The sequence below is a fragment of the Trichosurus vulpecula genome, chromosome 3 (assembly GCF_011100635.1).
Source record: "Trichosurus vulpecula isolate mTriVul1 chromosome 3, mTriVul1.pri, whole genome shotgun sequence".
Lineage (NCBI taxonomy): Eukaryota > Metazoa > Chordata > Mammalia > Diprotodontia > Phalangeridae > Trichosurus > Trichosurus vulpecula.
In genome coordinates, this window is record NC_050575.1 from 354,407,987 (window position 1) to 354,433,205 (window position 25,219).

A 25,219-nucleotide genomic window follows, 5' to 3' on the forward strand; every position below is an offset into this window, starting at 1 on the left:
TTTCTTAAAGAGCACCTCTAGGTCATGTAGCTAGTTATGGAAATGCCTGCAAATGCTTTTGGAGTCCCAGGGATTTAGATGAGGCCAGAAGAATACTTCCTTTAACACGTGATTATATAGGAGGTGCTCTATCCTCTCTAGACCTATTGAGTCTCAAGTTGATCTCACTACTAAGGAAATCTCATCTCATTATGAAAGGTTTTATACATTCTTCCCGGCTGATACCATAGGCAAAAACAGAAATCTCATAAATAATGCTAGTTTCCCCTCCAAAGTTATCTAGGTCAATAAATAGGTTCTGACATATTAATATAAAATGCTACCGGTACATCAAGATGATGGTGCTGACTCTTCATCAGTAGGACTTGTAATTGTTTTTTCAGTGGATGGGAAGGATTTGTGCCACTCTGTGTATACCATCTTACCCTATTCTCACTGTGAATAATAAAAAGTACTCCATCAGTCAGTTTATCCAATGAGTGGCACAGTACCCTGTGGCTATGGGATAAGCAAAGCCAACTAGCTCATAAAGAGATTGAATATTAGTAGGTATCATTAACTCAGTCCTCTATCCAATTATGGTAACTAATTAGCTACATAGTCACAAATATAACTCTCCTTAAATCACACTATGCTGGAATGCATGGTACAGAGTAATGGGAATAAGACATCCCAATGAAATTTTGAAAGTACTTTTTTCTTTTCTTTCTTTTTCTATTTTTTAACTAGATCTGTGATTTCATTAATGTAAATAATCCCAGGTGAGGAAATTTCCTCTACAAATGGAGATGGGTATTGTTCTGCAACTTTTAGTCTTAGAAAGTATCATGTTACTTTTTTAAAGGAAATAAATTTCTCCCATTGCGACTTGGAAATCTGAAGTTCCTTTAGACTACCAATAGTTACATACACACAGACACACAGACACACAGACACACACACACAGAGACACACACACACACACACGTGCATGCGCACGCGCACGCGCTTATTTGATTCTTATAAAAACCCTTTTGAGTTAGGCAGTACAAATATTTCTATTTCCATTTGACAAATGAAGAAATTGTGACTCAGTAAGGTTGTATTTCAGCCAAAATTGTAAAGCTACACCAACCCTCTTCTCCCTTCTAACCACACTGTTTCTCTCTGGGTACCATCATTCATCCGGTGTCCCATTTTCAGAACTTTAGTTATGTTTTTGAATTTTCTCTGTGGACTTTTATATGTAAACATTGGCAAAGGCTCCTTGATTCTACTTCTAAGAAACCTCTTACATGGATCCCTTCCTCTTGATCCCAACTGCCATTATGATCTTATTCAGGCCCCTATTACTACCATGATAGCATTTTTTTCAGCAATTTAAATCTTGCAAAGTAATTTGCAACAGCTCTATATAATATAATTCACATATATAATTCACAACAGCTCTATAAAGTAGGTGCTATTATCATCCCCATTGTACAGACGAAGAAACTGAGACTCAGAAAAGTCAAAAGTGACTTCCCAGAGATATCCATCCAGTAAGTCTGAGGCAGAGATGGCGCTCATGTCTTCCTGACTCCAGTCCAGCTTTTATCCACTATGCCATCTAGCTATTAGAACAAGTTTCCCGCCCCTACTTTCTGTCTTCTCCAATCTCTCCTGACAGAATCATCTTCTTTATTCATAAATCTGGCCATCTCATTTCTATGCTCAAAAATCTCCATTGCACCCTTATTGCTTGTTTATTTTTTTGGAAACAGTAGGGGTTAAGTGATCTGCCCAGGGTCACACAGCTAGTAAGTATCTGAGGCCAGATTTGAACTCAGGTCCTCAGGACTCCAGGGCCTATGCTATATCCACCATGCCACCAAGCTGCCTCACCCCTGTTGCTTATTGAATAAATGTCAAGGCCTGTCATCTAATACTCTCTGCAGTTGGGCGCCATTCTAATTTTCTCTCCTTAGCTCATATTATTCCTACACATGGGTCCCATATTCTAGAGGCACTGATCTACCCTCTTCCCCTGGAATATTGTGCTTTCTCACCTCTTTTCCTTGGTCCATACTGATTCCTTTGCATGAAGTTCCAGCCCTTCCTAAATCTGCCTGTTAAATTCTGACTCATCAGCAAAAACTACCTTTTCCATGGGACTGTCATTGCACAGTGGAAAGACCACTCCGTTTTGGAATCACTGGACCTGGGTTCAAATTCTACCTCTGACATTTAGGACCTGTGTAACCTTCAGTAAGTCTGTTAGGCTAAGCATCAGATTTCTCAGTAGTAAAATGAGGGCGTAGAACGAAATGATCTCCAAGGTTCCTTTCAGCTCGAAATCTATGTGTCTTCCATAATCTCCTTTGGTGGAAATGCCTTTCCACCCAGACTCATGCTGTAATATGTTTCTCAGTTTTCTAATGCCCTAAGAATTCAGTATTATGTGATATAATATTATATTTGTGTTTTATCTCTCCATTAATTAAAAGAGTGAAGGAAGCTTGTCTTAACTAAATTTTCTATCTCCCTAAGTACTTAATGTAATATTCCATGTACATAGTGAACTTTGCAAACATTTTTTGAATGATTTAATGAATAACTGTTGAAGATGACAAAGTCAGGATGAAAACTTGCATCTTCTAACTGAAAATATAAGTGCTCTTCCCATAACATGCCTTCGAAGGTCTCTTCCATCTCTGAGCAAGAAAAGTTGTTCACTAGGAACATGCAATGGTCTATTTATTTTCTTTGAGTAATCACTTACCAGGTGTGTGACCCTGGGCAATTCACTTAACGTCTGTTTGCCTCAGTTGCTTGATCTGTAAAATGAGTTTAATAATAGCACCTGCCTCCCAGGATTGTCATGAGGGTAGAATGAGATAATAATTACAAAGCACTTAGCATTGTGCCTGGCACATAAACAAGTGCTATATAAATGTGAGTTATTATTATTATTATCCTGTCTCTGATATTTTCTTTCCTTCCTACCTTCCTTTCTCTTCCTTCTTTTCTCCTCCTTTTTCTTTACTTTCCTCCCTCCCTCCTTCTCTCCCTTATTTCCTTCCTCCCATCCTTCCTTTTTTCCCTTCCATCCTTCCTTCCTTCTCCCCTTCTTTCCTTCCTTCCTCTCTTCCACCCTCCCTCTCTCTTCTTTCCTTTCTATCTTCTTCTTTCTTTCTCTTCTCCTACTTCTTTTCCTCCCTCCCTTCCTTCCTTCCTTCCCTCCTTCCTTCCTTTCTTTCTTTTTCCTTTTTTCTTCTTTTTCTTTTTCTCAAAATATCACTGCCTAAAACTTAATCTATAGCAGAATTAAGAACACTTTTGCACCTATAATTTATGATTTCATATGAAGTATTCTCTGCAACAGAAATTTCTAATGAATTAAGTAGGGCCTTATTATCATATATTTCATTGTCAGTCAGTTTTTCCAGTTTTCATAAATAATTGATGAGATGATGGATTGTGTTTTCCCTTTAGATATGACTGCCTTTGTGACATCAGTGCCTTTAGGGACTGTATTTGGCTTTCTACTGCTTCCTTCCCCTTCTTTCCTTTGACTTCAATTTATTAGTCTTTTAGAAGAGAGGGGATAATGTTCATTTTCTATTGTGGAAACCAAAATGGGAATATGGTATGTGTGTGTGTGTGTGTGTGTGTGTGTACAAACATTGAATATATGTATATACACACATCTGTACACATATACACACATATACATAGAAGTGTGTGTATTTAAATGTGTACATACACACATGCTCACATACATACTTATGTATAGCAATAATTCATACACTAATGCATCTGAATTCAGTTTATACTTTTCCTGGAGGACTTCTGCACTAATGTAACCTTGCAAAATAACTATAGAAACTAAATGTCTGTCTTAGAAAAATAGGGGAAGTAAAGTTGCTTTATTATGACCAAATCAGTGTGTCTTGCTGACTGCTGATAGCCCTGGCAAAAACCAAGACCTTTTTTAATGTAGTTAAATGTTTACTTGCTACCAATTACATTTTTCCTCATATTTTCCTCTTAAGGGTCAGTTAGTTGGTTTTAAAACATTCAGAAATGTTGCTATTGTTTTAAGGGGGGGATATCATATTCACTGGGATACACACACACACACAAGCACACGCTCACCTACATAAGAGTGCACTCACACGCAAGTGTACACTCACACAACAGCACACACTCACAAACAATTGCACACTTACACAAACACACATGCATGCGTACACACACACACACACACACACACACACACACATCCCAAGGAGGGGAAGAGGTGAAGGAGAACAGTTAGTAATATCACATAGTTGGTTGTGTGGACAGGAGGAGCTGGATACCATTTTGCTTCTGACCCATACTGACTTTGTGACACTGACTAGGACATTTAACCTCTCAGTGGCCTAGACAATTCTCTAAGTCTCTGCATTACAGAAGAGGTGCCAGTTTGCTTTGGAAGAGGGAGTTGGTTCAGTAGGAATTCTGTTTAACCATGAAATCAAAGGTTTGGGAAAAATACCAAAAAATATGCAATGTGATATTTTTTTCAATTGGCCCCTTTCCCCCTGCCATGCTCTGTTAGGAAATACGTTGCCAATAATTTGGTAGTAGCCAAAAAATTATAGGAAATACATAGAATTTATAAAAAAACTTTTTAAACCATAATGGTCTACTTTACAGATCCTTAACTTGGGGTTAATGAATTGTTTGTTTTTTTTTTTAATACCTTGATTACTTTTGATAATTTTCAATTTTATTAGTTTCTTTTGTAGTCCTACATATTTTATTTTATGAATTTTTAAGACATTATTTTGAATGTCCAGAAGCTTCAATAGACTGCCAAAGGAATCTAAGATACAAAGAAAGGTTACGAATCCATGGTCTAGTGCTTGCTTCGGCAGCACATATAGTAAAATTGGAATGATACAGAGAAGATTAGCATGGCCGTTGCCCAAGGATGACACACAATTTTGTCAAGAATCCATGGTTTATTTTTATACCTATATTCACTTCTCCTGTTCTCCATGACTAAAAAAAAAAAAATCACTGAGTTGTAGGTATACCCATTGTCACTTAGAATAGATTATTTTAAATCCATTGATACCTCAAACAGCCAGCAAGTAATGTTCCCAATGTCCAAAGCCTTTCAAGTAAGCCAAGATTTAACTCCCATTCCCTTATCTTTTCTTTCCTGTCCATTTAGATTTATCATCAAAAGATTACAGGCTTATTGGTCAACAGGCCTGAGAAGTCATCTTGTTCAAATGCCTTATTTTATAGATGAAGAACCTGAGGCCCAGAGAGTTGGCATGCTTTGCCCAAGGTCACAGAACTAATCATTTGATAATATGCTAATGAATTTATGCAAATTAAAAATTTGTAGTTCTTTCTTTTTTTGAAATTCCTTTTGAAGAATCTATAGTACAGGCTAGTAGTGAGGTGTAATAGATAGAACTTGTACTGGGGTCCAGAAGATCTGGGCTTGAGTCCTCGTTCTTATATTTCTGTGTGACGCTGGACAAATCACACAACCTTTCTTGTCTTTGGGTTCCTAATCTGCAAAAAGAAAGAGTGGGACAAGAAGCCAGAGAAGGTCACTTCCAGAGATGTGCATCAGCTGAAAGTTAAAAGCTGTAGAATCTTTCCTTGCTTTTGTTCTGATGATTTGTCCCATTTATCTGGTCAGCTCCAACCAGGGCAGGGCAGATATATAAGACACTGAAGAGGTCACAGGTTAAGTCAAACACAGCAGTATATGGTCCAGAATTAAACAGACCAAAATAGACCAAATAGACTTTGTCCATGGGGTTTTCTTGGCAAAGGTACTGGAGTATGTCATTTTCCTTCTCCAGTGTGTCCCCATTTTACTGATAAGGAACTGAGGCAAATAGGAGTTAAGTAACTTGCCCAGGGTCACACAGCTAGTAAGTGTCTGAGGCTGGATTTGAACTAAGATCTTCCTGACTCTAGGCCCAATGTTTTATCTACTGCACCCACCTAGCTCTCCCTGGATAGGCTGCAGTCAGCTAGGGAAGGCTTTAGCTGGACCCTTTGCTTTGGCAAGAGTTCCAAGGCAGTTGTTCTTTTGATAAACCTCTCATCCTTTACTGCTTTGACCCTGTAGGAGAAACTTCTGGATCTGAAAGGACCATCTCTAGATAGGTGAAATATGCATCTTATGGTAGTGAGGGTCCTCTTCCTCTTTGTAAAAGCTAGAGAAGGAGAAAGGAGGGAGAGTATGCTTGTGTCCAAAGAGAAATTTATGCCTTCCAGGCCAATTCAGGGTTTTCTTGCATCAGACTCTGGGGTTTGTCCATTTGAATAGATCTCACATCCTTATCACATCTGTCTATCTTTGACCCAGTCATTTTCTGGGCCTGAGTCAGGGAATCCTGAAAACTGGTTAAAAAACAACCTCCAGTAACCCTCAACATCCCAACAAGTAATAGTGTTATCAGCATTCCTGTACTTGGCAGGAATGAGGTCTAGTTTTTGAAAAAGAATCAAGGGAAAAAATACACACACCCAACACTACAGTGTTGTGCTAATCCAGTTGTTGCCATGGCAATAGGGGCTATATAAGTCTTGGAGAAAAGAGATTTAAAAAAGTATAAAATCACAATTCTTTTACAAGGGAAGCAAGCAGCCTGTCTGCGTTTATAACACACCCTTTTCTTTCATTTCTGCACAAAGGAAGCCGCAATCAAGCTAAACCGCAAATAGTTTTCAGAGTGCCTACTGTGAGTAATACATTCTTTTTGTGTTCTAATATAGGAGGCCTGAAGATAATATTAAAAAATTAAACTAAAATTAAAAAATAATTCTTTGGTACAAGGTTCTATGTCAGCTGCAAAAAAGTGCAGTTACAGACTTTTACACGCTCAAAACAACTAGAGTCATAAATTTGTAATAGTAGTTGCTGACCACTACATCTCTGATGAATAGGCCCCATAGGTAGTTGATTAGGAATCCAAATGAATTAGGAACAGTTTGCTCTTCTTAGATATGGCCATGTGTTTTTTTCTAGAATGGAATCATTTGCATAACATGTTGAAATAATACAGTGTACTTTTCAATGTCTCCTTCCTGCTCTGAAAACCCCGTTGTGTTGTCAGGGCTTCTAGCAAGTGTGATCTGAAATAGGCCACTACAACTGCTCCAAATAATATGAATGAGTACAAAACATTCCCACTTACACTGATTCTGTGGATGTAATAATTCTGCCCTAAACAAAAAAAAATTCTATCCTCTGAGGAAGGGTATTTCTGTATAGAGGAAGAAATACGATGTGACTTTGATGCTGGATGCGAAGACACATGTGGTAGGCTTGTTTTAAAAAATTAATATGAAAGTGTTTTAATAATTGTTTTATGAATGGTGAGAATATGTTAAAAGACATATTCAGACACCTCTGATGTTAGACTACAAGGAGAAGTCTGCAGTGCTGTGGTTGTCAATACTTGAGACACCCTTTATAGATATTACCTGCTTTCCAGGAATTTTGTCTCTAATTGGCTAATTGGCTGGTGTATGTTTCCATATATCTTCTTTTGTCAATGTTCAATAAATATATCCATGATGGAGTTCTCTGTCAATCTCTGTCTCTCTGTCTCTCTCTTTGTCTCTGGCTCTCTGGCTCTGTCTCTCTGTCTCTCTTTCTGTCTCTGTCTCTGTCTCTGTCTATGTCTGTGTCTGTCTGTCTGTCTCTATCTATCTGTCTACATATGTATGGATAGATAGATACACACACACACACACACACACACACACACACACACACTGGGATTATACTGCTGAGAAAACAAGTATATGACCTCATCCCCTCCCCTAGAGCCACTAAAAGTATTAAACAGGACCAAAAGAATCCAGGAGCAATTTTGTTTTTCTCTTTGTATATGCCTGCTTACAGTAGGCACTTAATTGGCACTTGTCGAATTGAATTGAACCAAAGGAAAATTGTACAAATCTTCTGGCTTTTGTAATCTCTAGAGCTGGGACTCAAGGCTGTCAGAATGGAATTATGTTTATCCTGAATTTTAATGAATATTTTGGTGATGCTTTTTAGGAATTTATCCCAGTTTGTGTTTCATGTTTTCTCAGCCCAGTAAGAGGATCCAGTCTACAAACAAAATCACTGAATTTTCATAAGGTTCTCTCTTTATTCTGCCTGCCTTCTTGCAAGATTATATTGTCTAAGAATATCTAAGATGAATTTTGGCAAACTAAAGAATTCAAAAAATCCATTTCTTATTTTCCTGTACCTTTTAACATCTTGATGTTTATATATCTAAAATACATAATAACATTATGCAATTTATACAATATATTATACATATATGTGTGAATTTTTATGCTAGAGACATCTCCTTAGAGTTGTATATTCATGGTGAGGAGAAACTGGGCAAGATGAAAATTGTTTTAAATTAAAAATGTCAATGAAATACCATACTGCCCCATCATCAAATGTTAGGACTAGTTATTTTAATAGATTGAAATATGAGCTAAAAGAGCTAGGCAAAGGAATAACATTGGTAGTTCCTCAATCTCTCTTTTGATCTTGCAAATGACACATTCTAAACTTTATTCTCAATACCCCTGCAATGGTGTGCTGTAAAATAAAGTTCTTGATTTTGAATGTTTATTTGAGAAATTAACCAAAGCCATGTTAAAATGTTCAAAGATTTGAGGAATTTAAATGGACATTTGAGGTTTTATTCTTCAGGCTTGTACCCTGGAGAAAGTATCTGCTTTATATCGTTTCTGACAGGTGGTTTTTATTTCCCACTAAGCTATCCAAAGCCATGCCAGGGGAAGTGACATCTATTTATCAGAGTAATTTTCACTGCCAATCAGAAGGAAAGGAAGAGTCAATTCCTTTTTGGATGCTGATATTTTTGTTCATCTGGACACAAAATGTCAGACACTACTGAAATGACTCGGCAACAAAAACATTTGATGTGAACTTTGAAGAAAACTAAGAATTTTTAAGAGGCAGAGATGATGAGGGTATATATTCCAGGCATGAGTAGAAGTGCACAGAAATGGGAGCTAGAATGTTAGGCATGAGGAACATCAAGAAGGTGAGACTGGATAAGCTAGAACTATGTTAGAGCTAAGTTGTTAGTGTTTTAAATGTCTTCTGGAGGACTTCATGTTTGATCCTAAAAGGCAGAGGTAATCACTGGAGTATACAGAACAGAGGAATCAGACCTGTGCTTTAGGATATCACTTTGGCCACTATGTGCTCAGGCTCAGTAAGAGAAGACTTAGGGATGAGCCAATAGCCATCCTCAACATTTCAAGGACTGCCATGGGGAAGAGGGATTAGGTTTGTTCTGGTTGGCTCCAAAGGCCGGAAGTAAGACCAAGGGTTGGACGTTGCAGAGAGGCAGATTTCAACTCAAAAGAAGGGAAAAAATTTCGCAGTGATTACAATTGCCCCAAAGCTGAATGGGGTGCCTGGGGACTTAGTTAGTTCCTCATCACTGAAGTCTTCAAATGGAATCCGGAAGGCTTCTTTCAAAAGAGATTAAAGAAGGACTAATTATAGTACATGACTTGTGACAACCCACTTAACTCCAGTTCTCTGATCCTTTGGCTTATGGTTTGTTCTGCCCTCAATATCTTTCCTTAAATGACTGCTGAAGGCCCCTTCTAGCGTTAGGTCCCCATGAAGTAAAAACTCCATGGAGTGAGGGAAAAAAAAACCTCCTGAAAGATATAATACCTCCATAAATCCAGTAGGATTTACAGTAGCAGCTATTTTGGATGGTGTAAAATTCCTGGTGCTTCAGTCATATGATTAAACCATGCTCTATGGTGTGCCAGAAGGCAGACCTCTAAGCTCTGGTTTACTTTTGATCTTGAAGAATTGGATTATCTTAATACATGTGAGGGGAAGAAGAAAAAATAAATCTCTAGAAGATAGCCTTAGTTCAATGTGGTTCTTTTTTCAAGTGAATGGATGGTAATATTTCTCATTCATTATCCACGTATACTGACTGTAGCTGAATATTTGTTATAATAATATTGTATGTTTGTATGGTTTTATAAGTTACAAAAGGCTTCACTAAAATAACTCTGATTTACATCATTTCATTTGGTCCTCCCAGCAGTTTGGTGAGGTAGTTCAGATAGCTGTTATTATTTTCCATTTTCCATTGGGAGGAAACTGAAGCTCTAGAGGTTAAGTAACTTTTCTGGGATTACGTAGCTAATAATCGGCAAATGAAAGAACAAGGCCTCCCACCTCGGTCCTGTGATTTGAAGTCCAGTGCTCTCTCTACTATACAACTTTCTCTTGTCACAGTAGCCTCTGATATCTGTATTGCATATGTAGCAGACAGTGAGCTGGTGCTGGAGCCAGGGAGTCCAGGAAAGAGTACTGGCTTTGGAATAAGAACGTTTAGAAATCCTAGATCCACTATTGCTCTATGACTTGATTGATCTTGGAAAAATCGCTTAAACTTTCAGGGCCTTAATTTCCCCTTCTATAGAAGGAGGAGTTTTGACTAGAGAGTCTCTAGGGTGTCTTCCAAATCTAAATCTATGTTTGGACAGTAATGTTTTTTGTAATTTTTTTCTTTGTTTTCTAATATTTAGTGAGGGAAGGGAAAGCATATAGTGGGTAATTAAGCTTTTTTGTGACGCCAAATATTTCAGATGTGAAAAAAAAAACAAGAGGGCTTTCAAAAATACTTTAATAAAGTATCCATGCCTATCAATAATCTATTTAGAAACATCTCCCTAACATGTCATCTCCAGCCAGGGGATCACAAAGTAAAATTGTCTCTCCTGACAGCTTTCTGCTGGAGAAGGAAAGAAAAGAAAACTTAGTAAAAATAAGGCTACCTTTTTGCAGGAACTTCTTCAATATTTATCTCTCAATTTTTTAAAAAAAATGGCTCTTGTGGAGTAAATGCTTTAAAATGTTCAGGTCAAGATGGCTAAAGCTGATGCAAATGAACAAGATAAAGATCTAGTTGGAAGTGAGCCTAATGCATCTGGCAGTTCAATGGATATCCTCACTTGAATGAGTGTATGCGTATGGAAGTGACATGGAAAGAAAACATAGCCCGGCCACTGAAGGCTTTAGCAGAAGATTCACCTTCCTGTAACTATTTGGATTCAACAATAGGAAAAAGATGAGGAATTCCTGATGGGGAGTTCAGAGGATTCTGTTCCCATTTATGAAAGCAAATACTCCATAGTGCCAAGAAGTGACATTTGAAAATTCTAAAGGGAAATAAAGAACTAGATGTTCATGAGCCAGTCAAACGTTGTTGAATGGGACACTAGTGTATGTTAATTATTGGATAAGGCTTGAAGGTGACAAAAAAAAATTTAAAAAAACTGTGAAAGCATCAGCTAAAAATATTTTTACCTTCTGAAAATGTTCATAGAGGGTTAGACCTAGAACACAATTTATTAGGTCATCCAGTTCAACACCCTCATTTTAGGGATGGGAAAATCGAGGTTCAGAGAGATGAAATGATAGATGGCAGAAGACAGATTCAAAGCTGGACTCTTGTGACTTTGAGTCAGGTTCTCTTTCAGCATAGGTAGAGGTTCTGTTCTGCAGTTGGGCTGTCAAACCCAATCCAAACAAGAAAATGGGTCTTCCCTCTGTTTCCTTGCCTATCAACATAAATACATGTCTGGCATGGGGCAGTGGGTGAGAAGAATTAGAAATGAAGAATTTGGACTTAGATTAGGTGATGGTTTACAATGGACATTTCAAGATACACTATTTGTCTGCAATCAGATAGTTTAAAAATCCTCGTTGCTTCACAAGTTCCTTAAATAGAAGTCATAGTATAGTTTTAAAAGTGAGAAGGATGTTAGCAGTCAGCTGATCCAATCTCTTCTCTTTACCTTGAAGGAAGTTGAGGATTAAAAGAGGTGAAGTGACTTTTTTTCAATGTTACACAGATGGCCTCTCACTCTAAAGTTTACTCTACTATATTGCATTACCTCTCATAATCTCTCTAATCTGATATCTTTTCTCAGAAGAAACTAGCCCTGAAGACTTCAAAAATGACCAAATGGGCACATAGGCAATAAAACAGCTTAGGTGCATCTTACACATATATACACAGAGAATCAGATGGAAAAAAAACATGTTTGTATAGGTATGGATAAACTTATGAATGACTTAAAAAAAGAGCAGGGCATAGAATCAGAAAACTGTTCAAGTCTAGCTTTTGACACATACATATTAGGCCATGGTAAATCACTTGATTTTCCTGACTCCACCCAACTGTTTAACACTATAGGCTCTAGACATATTGCAGAATTGCATCTCCAGAGAGAGATTTTCACACAAGTAACTCCTTACATTGACAACATTACAGATCTAGACATAGATAGATAGAAAGATAGATGATAGATAAGATAGATAGATAGATAGATACACAGAGATATATAGATGGATAGAATGATAAAGTGATATAGTTATAATCATACTCTATATATTGTAAATATATGTATTCTCTATGTTTTGCACATATATACACTCTGTGTGCATACTATCTATGTATAATATATGTGCACATATATTTGTATATTATACATGTATATTATATATCATGTATGAATATCATAGCTAGGGATATATACATGTAGGTATATACTTATATACACACATGTATAGGTATATATACACTTGTGTATGAACACATAAATATAGGTATTGAGATCTGGACACTGTGTGTGTATATAAATATATGTATACATACACACATATACACATGCACACATATGCACATACATATTTATACACATATATACATAAACACATATATTCTTATCTAGTCTCTCTATAAAATGCATATGTAAAATATTTATCACTTTTCTAGTAGAAAATCTGTAGCTAGAACATATTTCCTAAGGTCAACCTTCATTAATTCTGATGTCCATCTTATGGACCTTCTAATTTATTTGTAAGAAAAATGGAACCAGAAACTCAAGCTAAGTGAATTAAAAATTAGTTCAGATTAGATTTTCCCCCTTGTTTCATAGTGTTAGAGTACATATATGTTTCATGTATGTTTCAGTTGTTTCATGGGATGATTTTTCAAAAAGCAACTTTGGTACAGTTTGTTATTGATTTAACTAAAAAATGCATTAGATTAAGTTTGGTTTGTGCCATTCATGCTGTATTTCTGGAACACAACTCAGTTTGGTTCATTTCCCTGAATCAAATAGCCAACCTCAAAAGAGAACATGTCAAATACAAATGAGGAAAAAGCAGGAGGTTCATCACAAAAGTTTGCCAAGGCAACATATGCTACTCATGACATCATGTGGTGAGGCACTATGTAGAGTGATTTTTACATGACTACTTTTATAAGCAAATGAGCCTTAAAGATTTACGTAAATCCTTTGGGATGTCTAGAAAGCTAAAGTCAGCATTGAGAAAATTATTTTTTCAGCTCTTTGTATCATCAGTCATTTGCAACCTCCCCAATTATAGAATGAGAATAAAGTTATTTCAGAAACATATCCATGAAGTACATAGTGAGCACAAAATAATGAGTGATGCATTTTTCCCCCCAAAATTCTTACTGGTCTCCGAGAAAACTAAAAACATATAAAAGTTATATAGATTATTTGGTATACGATACATGCAATTGTTTTTTTCAGATTTGTTTATTTGTACAGTGTTGTTTCTACTGTATAAATTTTTCTCCTTGGGCTGCTCACTCCACCCTGCATTAGTTCATACAGACTTTCCCAGGTTTCATTGAGTCTGGCCCTTTTATAATTTCTTATGGCATTTTAGTAGTCTCTTACATTCATAGACTACAGTTTGTTCAGTCATTCTCCAATTTATAGGCATTCTCTGGGTTTCAGATATAAATTTCTTGATTAGTATCATCCCTTTCTATGCACCATATATTCACCCGAATAACCTCAAATTTTAAATCACCTTTAAAATGTACTGAGAGAGTGAAGGTAGTAAAAATAAAGAATCCAAGGTATAGACCTTACCTCCAGTTTATGAATTTTCAAATCTAATTTTCCATTCTGGATCACTAGCCTTCTGATATGATGAGTTAATATTCTCTATAATTAAACACTGAATACTGATTAGAGGATTTCATCTGAATGATGAAATGTAACTTTTGTATCATAATTATTTATATGCTGAATTTTCCTATTCTGTGATGATATAAAATGGTTTTGTAAATAAATTCTAATGTACTTAAAATGACCCATTAATAGAATTTACCAAAATGACAAAAACAATCCAACATAATATATTAGACTTTTACCTGCACAAAACTAAATTTCTGATTATGTGGTATACGTATAAGTCAGGATCAGGGTAGAGATTGCTTACCAAGTAATTTTCTGATGATCACAACCATTGGTGGTACCAAGTTATTTATACATAGTGAAAGGAAATTATTTGCTTCTTCTATTTAAGGATATTTTTTCCATTAAGTTTTACTTTCTGTCGTAATGGGGAGAGGGATTCCAGAGATCTCTTCCTAGTATGTATCTCTTTTATCTTTAAGTTCTTTCAGTTGATAATTAGCTTCTGTAAATGATCAGTGCTTTAATCTCTGTCAACTCAACTCATGCTGCCAGTCAATAATACTATCTTTGGATTCACAGGACAGAGCAGTAGCATTATGATCATGAGAAGTAGTGGTGGTAGTAGTAAGAAGACTGGAAGAAAGGAAGGACAAAAAGGAAGGAAGGAAGCAAGAAAGCAAACAAGCTTATGCCACCTACTATGTGCCAAGCACTGTGCTAGGTGCTTCATAAATGTACCTGGGAGATAGATATTATTATTATCTCCACTTTCAGTTGAGGAAACTGGCAGAAAGAGGTTAAGTGACTTGCCTGTGGTCATGAAACTAGTATCTGAGGATAGATTTGAACTGGGGTCTTCCTGACTTCAAGACCAGCACTCTATCTACTCCATCACGTAGTTGCCTCAAAATAGGAAAGTTTTAGGGCAGCAAGGTGGCACAGTGGATAGAGCACCAGTCCTGGAGTCAAGAGGACTTGAGTTCAAATTTGGTCTTAGACACTTATTAGCTTTGTAACCCTGGGAAAATCACTGAACTCCAATTTCCTCCAGAAAAAAAAATGTGGGAATGTTTTTAAGAGCCATAAATTTTAAGGACAATTCCAGTGTGAAAAGTCCAGCCTTCCTACTACCATTTAGTATAGAGCAGCAACTCACCTGGGATTTAGTCTCAGCTGTTTGGGCTACTGAGAGATTACACAACTCTTGTTCTTGGTTACACAACTAGGCTGTCAGAGGGAAGATGTGAACCCACATTTTCTTGACTCAGCCCTTTGTACCATGCTGTTTTCATAGCTGTTGCCCAGATATGTATTTATAACTATACTCTATATATTTTTATAGCATCTGCACAGATCTAAGCTTTATCTGAGTCAGAGAATTTTTACATCTCTTGCCAATACTATAGTAAAGAACTCAATACTTTATGTGTTTCTCAAAGGAAAGAGGGAGAGAAGAAGAGGGAGAGGGGGAGAGAGAGAGAGAGAGAGACAGAGAGAGAGAGAGAGAGAGAGACAGAGAGAGAGAGGGAGACAGAGAGACAGAGACGGAGAGAGAGAGAGAGAGAGAGAGAGAGAGAGAGAGAGAGAGAGAGAGAGGGAGGGAGACAGAGCCAGAGAAACTCAGAGAAAGAGTGAAAGCAAAGAAAAAGGGGAGAAAGGGTACAGACAATTAGATGTATATTGTGTGATATACTTTTTAGAGAGTTTTGAGTTTCAAAAGAACGAAATTTTCCTCTGATCCTAGTAAAGGTTACATGATCATTTAGTCTATGCACCACTTGTCCCTTGTGTATTTCTGAATACAGAGCACCTGAATGACCAAAAGATTCTGAATTTTCTATGTGAGTGTTGTGGGAGCCGCTAAGAGTGATATTTTGATTGTATTGATCTTGTGGCCTAAACAACACACTTTTAAAAGAGGCAGGGGAGCCAGCGAAAGCAGTGGTTTGTGGTTATCAACAGCGCAAAAGCATTTTAGTTAAACTGCATTTATGTCAATTTAAAAAAAAGAAGACAGTTGGAAGGCCTGCATACTAAACACCAACAATGGAGACTAGCCTATGCTCATTAAACATGAATGCCTTGTTCCAGAGATAAAACTAAGGCAAAATGAACCCAGCTGAAAATGTGTGGCTTTTAAAATTTTCATGTATCTGTTTATTACCCATCTGGATAGAAGCTTGACTTGATAAAAGGCTAAGCTCTGTCTCAACGTGACTTCATATCACATTGTTTTTCTGTTCCAGCTTTGTCCTTGGACGTTCAGGTGGAATACAGGGAATCGCGCCTGCTAGACACAGTCCCCTTGCTAAGTGTGACACAAGGAGAAGTTAGTTATTAAATGCTTTTTTGTAGTTTTTCAGTCACGAAAACCCCTTTTGAGGTTTTCTTGGCAGAGATACTAGAGCGGTTTGCCATTTCCTTCTCCAGCTCTTTTTATAGAGGAAAAAAAAAAAACTGAGGCAAACAGGGTTAAGTGACTTGCCCAGGGTCACAGAGCTAGTAAATATATAGGGTTTGATCTGAACTCATGAAGACAAGTCTTCCTGATTTTTAGCCGAGTGCTCTAACCATTATGCCACCTTGCTGGCCCCATCAAGTGGTTTATCCCCTAACAATCTCTGTCTTTGTCACTTGATTTAGTTTTTAACCTTGATCTTAAGTTGGGAATTAACTTTTGAATTGTCCTGTAGTAGTTCTCCAAAGAATATGGAGAATCTTGACTTTTGATTACTACGGTCATTTTTCTGAGATGCTTTTATCCTTTTCATCATTAATCCTGGGTTGCCTTCAATACTTCCGAAATGATGATGATGGTGATAGCTAACATTTACGTGCTAGGTACCATGCTAATCACAACATGCTTTACAATTATCAGCTCATTTAATCCTCATTTTACAAATGGGGAAACAGGGGCAGACAGAGACTAAGTGACTCACCCAGGGTCACATAGCTCGTAAGTGTCTGAGGCCAAATTTGAACTCAGGTCCTCAGATCTCTATCCACTGCACTACCTTGCTGCCCCTAATAGTCTGTCAAAATGTTCATCAGTTCCTGTTTTTATGTTTTCTTTGAAGGCATTCTTGTACCTTTCTCATGATTTATATTTCCCTTCAGAATGTAAATTCTTTACCTGTTTACTACTTCGAGTCCTAGCTTTCCCTAATGTGAAGTTTTCTGGACACAGTGGGCATTTAATAAATGCTATGTCCTAGAAATGTATGCATGCATTCATGAATAAATGAGTGACCTTCTTCAATGTATCAAATCAGAATGTCCTAAAACATTAATATATTACCCAGAAGAGAGCAGTTTACACCCAAAGGATCATTATTCACAGATCCTGCCATATGCCATATATGTAAAAGACAAGTATTGGCATTTAACGTTTCCAGATAGGGAAGTTGAATCCAGACAAAGTTAGTGCTTCCTTCAAGATGAACCAGTAGATTAGAGAGATCTGAAGTTGTGAGGATGAGTTTGGGATATTTAAACATAAAACAGAAAGTGAAAGAATTAGACTTTCCTTGCTATTATTAGAAAATACAATTAGAGATAGCTTTTCCTTCCTTGAGGTTCCCCAAGTCCTTGTTTAATTTCCTGCCTACTTGGTCACATCATTGTGACTTGACCACCGAGAAGACATTGAAATGCTTCTTGCCCATCAGTTGTTTGTTGAGCCAAATTGAGAAAGCGTTGGGCCAGAGACAGCTCTGGGCAAAACTGAGAACTTGGTATGTTTCAAATTTTCATTCTTTCACTTTTTCCCCCCTCACATTTTCCCCTCCCCATTCCAGGACCAATTTCTGTTGGTCTTGGCTCTTTCAGCTAACTCTTTGTGTTTTACAGGGCCTGGAGAGCAATCCCCACTAAGATGTTAGCTGACAAAGTTTTAAAATGTAAAAGTGCCCTCCCACATCTTCCCAGGGGTATCTGTACTTTAATTGGGAGTTCTACCCTAAGAAATTAAATCTCCCTCTGAAATTTCAGAGAGAGGAACCATTCTAACAGTCCTTATACCATATCCTCAGATCTACTCCTGATGCTCACTCCGATCTAGACATCTTAGAAATAGGGAAGTGTCAAGCCTGGGGGTTAGGGGAACATATAAGTTCAATTCTAAACACTGAACACATTTTTATGTCAACAGTGGTGATTTCTTATTGAATGAGTGAGGTTAGTTAGGCCTCCATAGTCCATGGAGATAATCAACATGTTCCCTTCTCCCTTCCGAGCCTGATGAAACTGAGAAGAACTATATTAAGTGGGCATCACAACCAAGAAAAACTATTATTTTTTTTCTTGTATCCTTCTTATATTTGTGGAGAAGTGACATGGCATATCAGAAGAGAGACTAGGCACCATAAATCAGTATTTTGAGGAAAAAATACTCAATCTAGGACAACTGAGGACCAGTTAAGAGGCTAAAGAGAGATCTGAAGTTGTGAGGATGAGATTGGGATATCTAAATGTAAAACAGAAAGCAAAAGAATTAGACTTTCCCTGCTGTTATTAGAAAATAGAATTAGAGATGCCTTTTCCTTCCTTGAGGCAATGTCCCCTCTTTACCTTATATGTGGGAAAGAGAGTAAAAACTTAACTTGCCCTAAAGAGGGCACTAGTTGTTAATTATCACATTGTTTGGCAATAGCCAAGTAGGACTATAGGAACTTGCCATTTTGTGGTTATTTAAGTGATTAAAAAAATTCCTCCAGCACAAAATACAGGATTAGGGAGAGGCACCAGGAGCTAAATTAAGTACAAGTTAGAACTTTAAACTTAATGGCATGGCATCTATAGAAATACAATCAAATTATAAGTAGTAGCCAGTTGTGATTGAATTATAAAAGAAAAAAAAAGGAAAAAAAAAGAAACTGTTGAAAGTGAGAAGCCAATGTTCCCTGTTTTAAATATCATGCCAACGGTTATTGCTGTGTGTGTGTGTGTGTGTGTAAGAGTGTTCCAACTCTAATAGCTTGCCTAAAAGCAAGTACCTTACTTTTTAAACCAAGTAGAGAGCAGGGAAGGGAACTCAGAATTTTATTGCCATTCATGTTCAAGCACCGGCTCTCAGGTCTTCAAGAGATGTCTAATCAGTGTATGGATTTTGGTCTGTCCAATGCTTTATAACAAAGCTTTTCTTTCAAAGAAGTTGAAAAAGCTCATTTCAAAAAAATCCTCGCAAGAGGATTGGAGATAGGGTAGCTTTTATTAGACTATCCAATTTGTTTTTGAATTGAAAAACTAAGGTGCAGAGATATCTCGTACTTGACAGCAGCTGAGCAGGTTTATTCAAGTGTTGAGGACTGACATACCCGCTCAGTTCATGATTCTGCTCCTGACTTTGTGTTTTATTTCATTTTCATCAGTTCCAACAAGAACAGTGGCAGGGAGTGGGGAAGGGAGTCACTTATGTATAGTAAGGTCACTTGTACTTAGAAACTTTCTATTAGGCAGCAATAAGCATGATAGTTGACATTTATTTTGTGGTTTAGGGTTTTCAAAATTCTTTTCTAGCATCATCTAATTTTATCCTCATAACAATTTTATGTGGTTAATGATATTAATTTCCCCATTTTATAGGAGGTGAAACTGAGGCTCAGAGAATTTAAAAACTTGCCTATAATTAACAGTGAGTATACATGAGCCAGGCTCCAAACCCAAACCCAAGTCCTCTGATCCCAGGCACCCAAATTTCCCAGTTTTCCTATACTAACTCTCCTCACCACTTCTGACTAGTAGGGCTGTTAGCTTGACTGTAAATTGGTAGGATTAACCAGATATTAATGTTTGGCATTCACAGTGCTTGCCTTGCATTCATGTCTGGCTTTACATTGGATATTTTAAAAGAAAAAAAAATTAGCCTCCTTTTCCCCCTCTCTGTTATTAGACATTAATTATTACCAAACTGGCTTCAGGGCACTTGTGTCCTTCACATAAGGAGGCTGAACAGTCTTTATTTATGCTTAATTGTTATTACTAAAAGCAATATTTAGAAAGCCATTTCGGGAAAATTTTTGCACATGCCATTTATAGATCTGACTTTGGTTCCCACAGATGCAGGTTATGTGCTCAATATTCCCTTGGCATTTCCACTGCTTAAAAACTGAGTGGAGGAAGTCATGTGAACAACAATCAGAGTGAGAAATGATTCTTCCCTCCAAAAACTCTATCCTATCCCCCCCCTTTCTCTCTCTCTCTCTCTCTCTCTCTCTCTCTCTCTCTCTGTCTCTCTCTCTCTCTCTCTCTCTCTCTCTCTCTCTCTCTCTCTTTGTCTCTCTCTCTCTCTCTCTTTCTCTCTCTTTCTCTTTACCCCTGACTCTTTTTTCTCTATTTCTATTTCTCCATCTCTGTCTCCATCTCTCTGTCTTCCTGTCTTCCTATCTCTCTTTCTTTCTGTCTCTGTCATCATTCTATCCATCTGCTTATCTGTCAATCCATTTGCCTGTCTCTTTCTCTCTCAAAATACCTCAAAGGCAGGTTCTGGTTCAGACTGGAGAGGTGAAAGTGATAGTGAGCTATCTCTGGTTGGTTCTCCTTGGGATGTGTGTGGTGATACAGAAACATTCAGGGACACTGAGGCAAAGATTGCCTAAAATATGCTCACTTCCCATTGTGTATGCTGGGAAAACTCCTTCAAATGTCATTAAGTGAAGAGTCATTAAGAGCTTGTTAAATCATTCCACACTTTACCAAACTCCCAGAGACATGGGATTCTATTTATCCATCAGTCAAGCCACGAGCATTTATTTAATACAAGTATTTATTATTAATAGGTGCCAGGCACTGTGGCAAAGTATGAAGACTGGAGTTAGGAAGAGCTGAGTTCCGTTCCTGTCTCAGATAATTTCTGTGTGACCATGGGGAAGCCATGGTACCTGTCTCAGCCTCAGCTTCCTCATATATAAAGTGAAGTTGTGGGGAAGGTGTTGCTTATTCAAATAGAATGAATGAAAGATGCTTTCTAATAGGAAGACAACAAATACGCATTATAAGTATATACCAATTAAATATGAAAACAAGTATAAAATGTTCATATACATGGTGGTTTGTGAGGGAAGGCATGAGAAGTCGAGGGGATCAGGAAAGGCTTCTTGGTGTTTGAGCTAAATCTTAAAGGAAAAGATATTCTCTGAGTCAGAGGCAGAGAGGGGGTGGATTCCAGGCATGGTGTTAGGAGTAAGGACACAGAGATAATGTAGTGATTGTTGCAGAATGGAGGAGGAGGTGGCATGGACGAAGAGCCTGGAGAAGTTGAGGCCAGGGCGTGGAGGACTTTAAAAGCTAAGTGGAGAAGTTTATATTTTATCCTAGAGGCAATAAATATGAAGCCTCTGGAATTCATTGAATAGCGTACGGAAAATCCCCTTGGCAGCAGTGTGGCAGATGGATTGTAGTGATGAGAAATGTGAAGCAGGGAGGCCAATTAGAAGGCTGTCACAATAGTCTAAGCAAGAGGTAATGAGAACCTGAATTTAGGTAATAATTGTGTGAGTAGAGAGAAGGCTTCAGGTTCAAGAGATTGTGGAGGTCGAAACAGCAAGATTTGGCAACTGATTAAATAGGTGGAGTAAAGGAAAGTGGATAGTCAGTTACCCTTGGGTAATGTAGATGACTCAGTGGAGAGAGCCCTGGGCCTAGAGTTAGGAAGAACTGAGTTCAAATTTGGCCTCCAACACTCACTAATTGTGTGACCCCAGGCAAGCTATTTAACTTCTGATTTCCTTTAATCCACTGGAGAGGAAATAGCAAACCACTCCAGTATCTTTGCCAAGAAAACCTGATGGACAGCATGGTCCATGGGATCGGGAAGAGTTGGTCACGATAGAACAGCAGCAACAATAAAATATCAAGATTAGCAGCCTGGGAGACTGGAATAAGTGTGAGCTCTTTCATAGAAATAAGAGAGTTTGGAAGAGGGATATATTTGAGGACAGAAAAGAAATTCTCTTGGGTGTTTATGTGTATAAAAACCTCACTGAGGAATGCAAGGCAATCCTATCTAAAATATATTGCTTACACGGTATATGCAAAACATTCTGCTGGCCCCTGGTGACACTGTTAACCACTGCCAATAGATCAGAAAACAAAAAAAATTAAAAAGAGAAAGATCTTCCCCTCAAGGAACTTATATTCAGCTGGGGATACAACATTACCTAGATAAGCAATACAAAAGATCATTTGACAAGGAAAGAGAAAGGGAAAAAATATTGGAAGGATCAGGAAAGGCTTCCCATAGGATGTGGCACGTGAGCTGAACTCTGACATAAGCCGAGGATTTTAAGAGGTACAAGTGAAGGAGTCCATACCAAATACGGCACTTTTACAAAGGCCAGTAAGCAGGAGAGATAGAACATGCTGGGTTTGTGCAAGTAGGCCAATCTACTGGAATAAATCTTGTGAGTAGGATGGTAGTGGGAAATAAGTGTGGAATGGAGGCGCTGGTATTAGATTGTCAAGGACTTTCAATGCCAAGAAGAAAAGTTTGTATTTTATGTTAGAGGCAGCAGAGAGCTACCAAAATTCTGAGAGACGGGAGTGATGTGCTCATAATTATGTTTCCATAACACAAAATAATAGTAGAGTGGGAAAGGCAGTAGAATGGACAGAATGCTGGATGCTAGTCAGAGAATCTGGGTTTGATGTTTCTGTGGTTCATTTTCCTCATCTGTAAAATGGGTGAGTCAGACTAGATGATCTCTAAAGTCTCCCCCAGCTTTAAACCTATTATCCCCTGATAGCTATAATTACACCATTCTATCTGAATTTATAACTCTTGTTCCTGTGGGTATTGAATAAATCCTTATGAATAGCAGTTTGACAGGTCAGGGGATATAGGATTGTCTCTTCCCACTTGAGAAGGAAAGAAAAAAATAAACTCAGGTATATAAGATGTGCTAAGTGACTCTGGTGTTATCCACTGACAAACATGTATAACAGACAGTTTCCTTCCTCCCCCACCCAATCTTAAACTCGGAGTTGTTAATATGCCTGATGAGATGAAGAAAACTCAGGAGATGAGGCCTGCTGCTCTATTTAGTGTCCTTCAAGTTCAGTTATTTGATTAATACAGAATAGCTGAGACAGGAATTAATGGAGCAGGCACAATGCGGAATTGGTCTGGTTTTCAATTTACTTTGAAATTAAATAAATGTATTCAGTTTAATTCAATAAGTATTTATGGAACCCCTACTGTGTACCTGTGTTTCTTTCTTTTTCCTTTTCACTCAAGAGACTGTGTGTCAGCAGAAAAGTTACATATCAAATAGTCATAAAAATATAGAGTTTTAATGGACTATAGAGATCACTTTGTCTAAGTCAATATAAGGCACAGATCCTCACTGTAATGATCCTGCCTCTAAATACTCAAAGTGACGGAGAACTCCACCTGTGAAAACTTCAAATGATGAAAAACTCACTACCCCATGAAATGTTACCTTTCTTGTGTAGAGGGCTCTAATAGGAAATTCTCCTTTCTGTTGAGATGAAATCTACTTTAATATATATTGGGAAGGAATGGGATGGAATAAGCATTTATTATGTACCTATTATGTGCCAGGCACCATGCTAATGCTTTGCCAATATTGTCTCATTTGATCCTGGATTTTTGGATAGATTGGTCTTAGATCTGTCCACTTGGGCCAAGCAGAAAAAAGTTAAATTCTTCTGACATATGAAAATATTTCAAATATTGAATGAATCGAGAAATGAATGGATGAATGAGTGAAAAAAATTTGCGTGCCAAGCATTCTTCTAAGCACTGGAGATAGAAATAGAAAAATGAAACAATCTCTGCTTTCACATTGTAATTGGAAGGGATCTTATGCCACTCCCACCTAATTTTATCTTCTCCAGGCTAAACATCCTCAGTAACAGAATAACAGATTTAGGGAATTTCCATTGATAGATATCCCAAAGGCCCCTCTAGTCTAAATCATATCTGAAAGACTAGCCCTTCTATAACCCATCCTAAAAAGAAGCTATCTGATCTTTTCTTGAACATCTATCTCAAGGGAAGGGAATCAGACCACCCCCAAGGCATCCTTTTTGAACAGCTCTGATTGTGGAGATGAATGTTCTTATATCAGACCTAAATTAGCTTCTTCACCATTGCATTGGATCACAGATCTAGAGCTCAGAGGGAGCTCAGAAGCCACATAGCCCAACCATCCCCTTTCTCAGATGAAGAAAATGAGACATTGGAAGACCATGATGTGCCCAAGGGCACATGAATGGTGTCTTAGGAAGGATTTGAACTCAGGTCTTCTCTTTCCACTATACTATAATCTATTTCTCCTCATTCTACTCTCTGAGACCAAATAGACTAAATCTCTAATCCCTCTTTTGTGGGAACTTAATGGACCTTTCATTGATCCTCATATGTCACAATTTTCAGGGAAATAAGCATTCTTCTGGTTGCCCTTCCCTAAATATTTTTCCAGCTTATTAATGTACTTCCTCAAATGCTATATTGTAATCTGAACACAATACTTCAGATATGAATGAGGCATCAAAGTAGGATATTGGATAGAGTGTGGAACTTAGAGTCAGGAAGACCAGAGCTCAAATCTTGCTTCAGACATTGCTAGCTGTATGACCCTGGGGAAGTCATTCAGCCTCAATTTGCCTCAGTTTCTTTATCTGTAAAATAAGGGTAACAGCACTTGTTTCCTGGAGTTGATATGAGGATAAAATGCGATAAAATTTGTAAAGCACTTTACAAACATTAAAGCACTATGTGAATGCTAGTTATTATTACTGTCTAATCTAACTAGGGCAGAACAACGTGGAAACAGAGCCTGGTCTTCTGACAGGTAGTCCGATGTTCTTTAAAATACATTACACAATATCGTTCTCGTGATGATTATTATGCATATGTCTAAAGGACCTGAAGTGTCACAGAAAAAAAATGGCATTTTTATTGTCCTACTTTGAGGCTGGCACATAGACTGATTTGCTAAAAAGTAGCACATTCCCTAAAGAAGTAGGACACCTGGTAACCCTCAGCTCTGTGCTGGGGCCAAACCCAGGATAGCCAACTCAGTGTGGAAAATCTGCCATCCAGAAGTTGTGCAAATCCCCTTTAAGTAGCTCACTACCTTCTCCGGGGCCCCTTATTTCTCAGAACATTCTATTAATTGTGATTCGCTCTGAAGAGTCCTAGTAAGCACTCAGGTAAAAGAATTAGGAGCTT

The 25,219-nt window shown here is 37.7% G+C and overlaps 1 protein-coding gene and 1 non-coding gene across 5 annotated transcripts in view; both read left to right on the top strand.

Moving 5' to 3' along the window:
• Positions 1-25,219, top strand: part of SLC8A1 (solute carrier family 8 member A1) — a 490,734-nt gene that overhangs the window by 120,160 nt on the left and 345,355 nt on the right. The window lies entirely within an intron of this gene.
• LOC118845252 lies at positions 4,868-4,974 on the top strand. Its single transcript, XR_005010109.1, has one exon. It is a non-coding gene; the product is annotated as a U6 spliceosomal RNA (small nuclear RNA).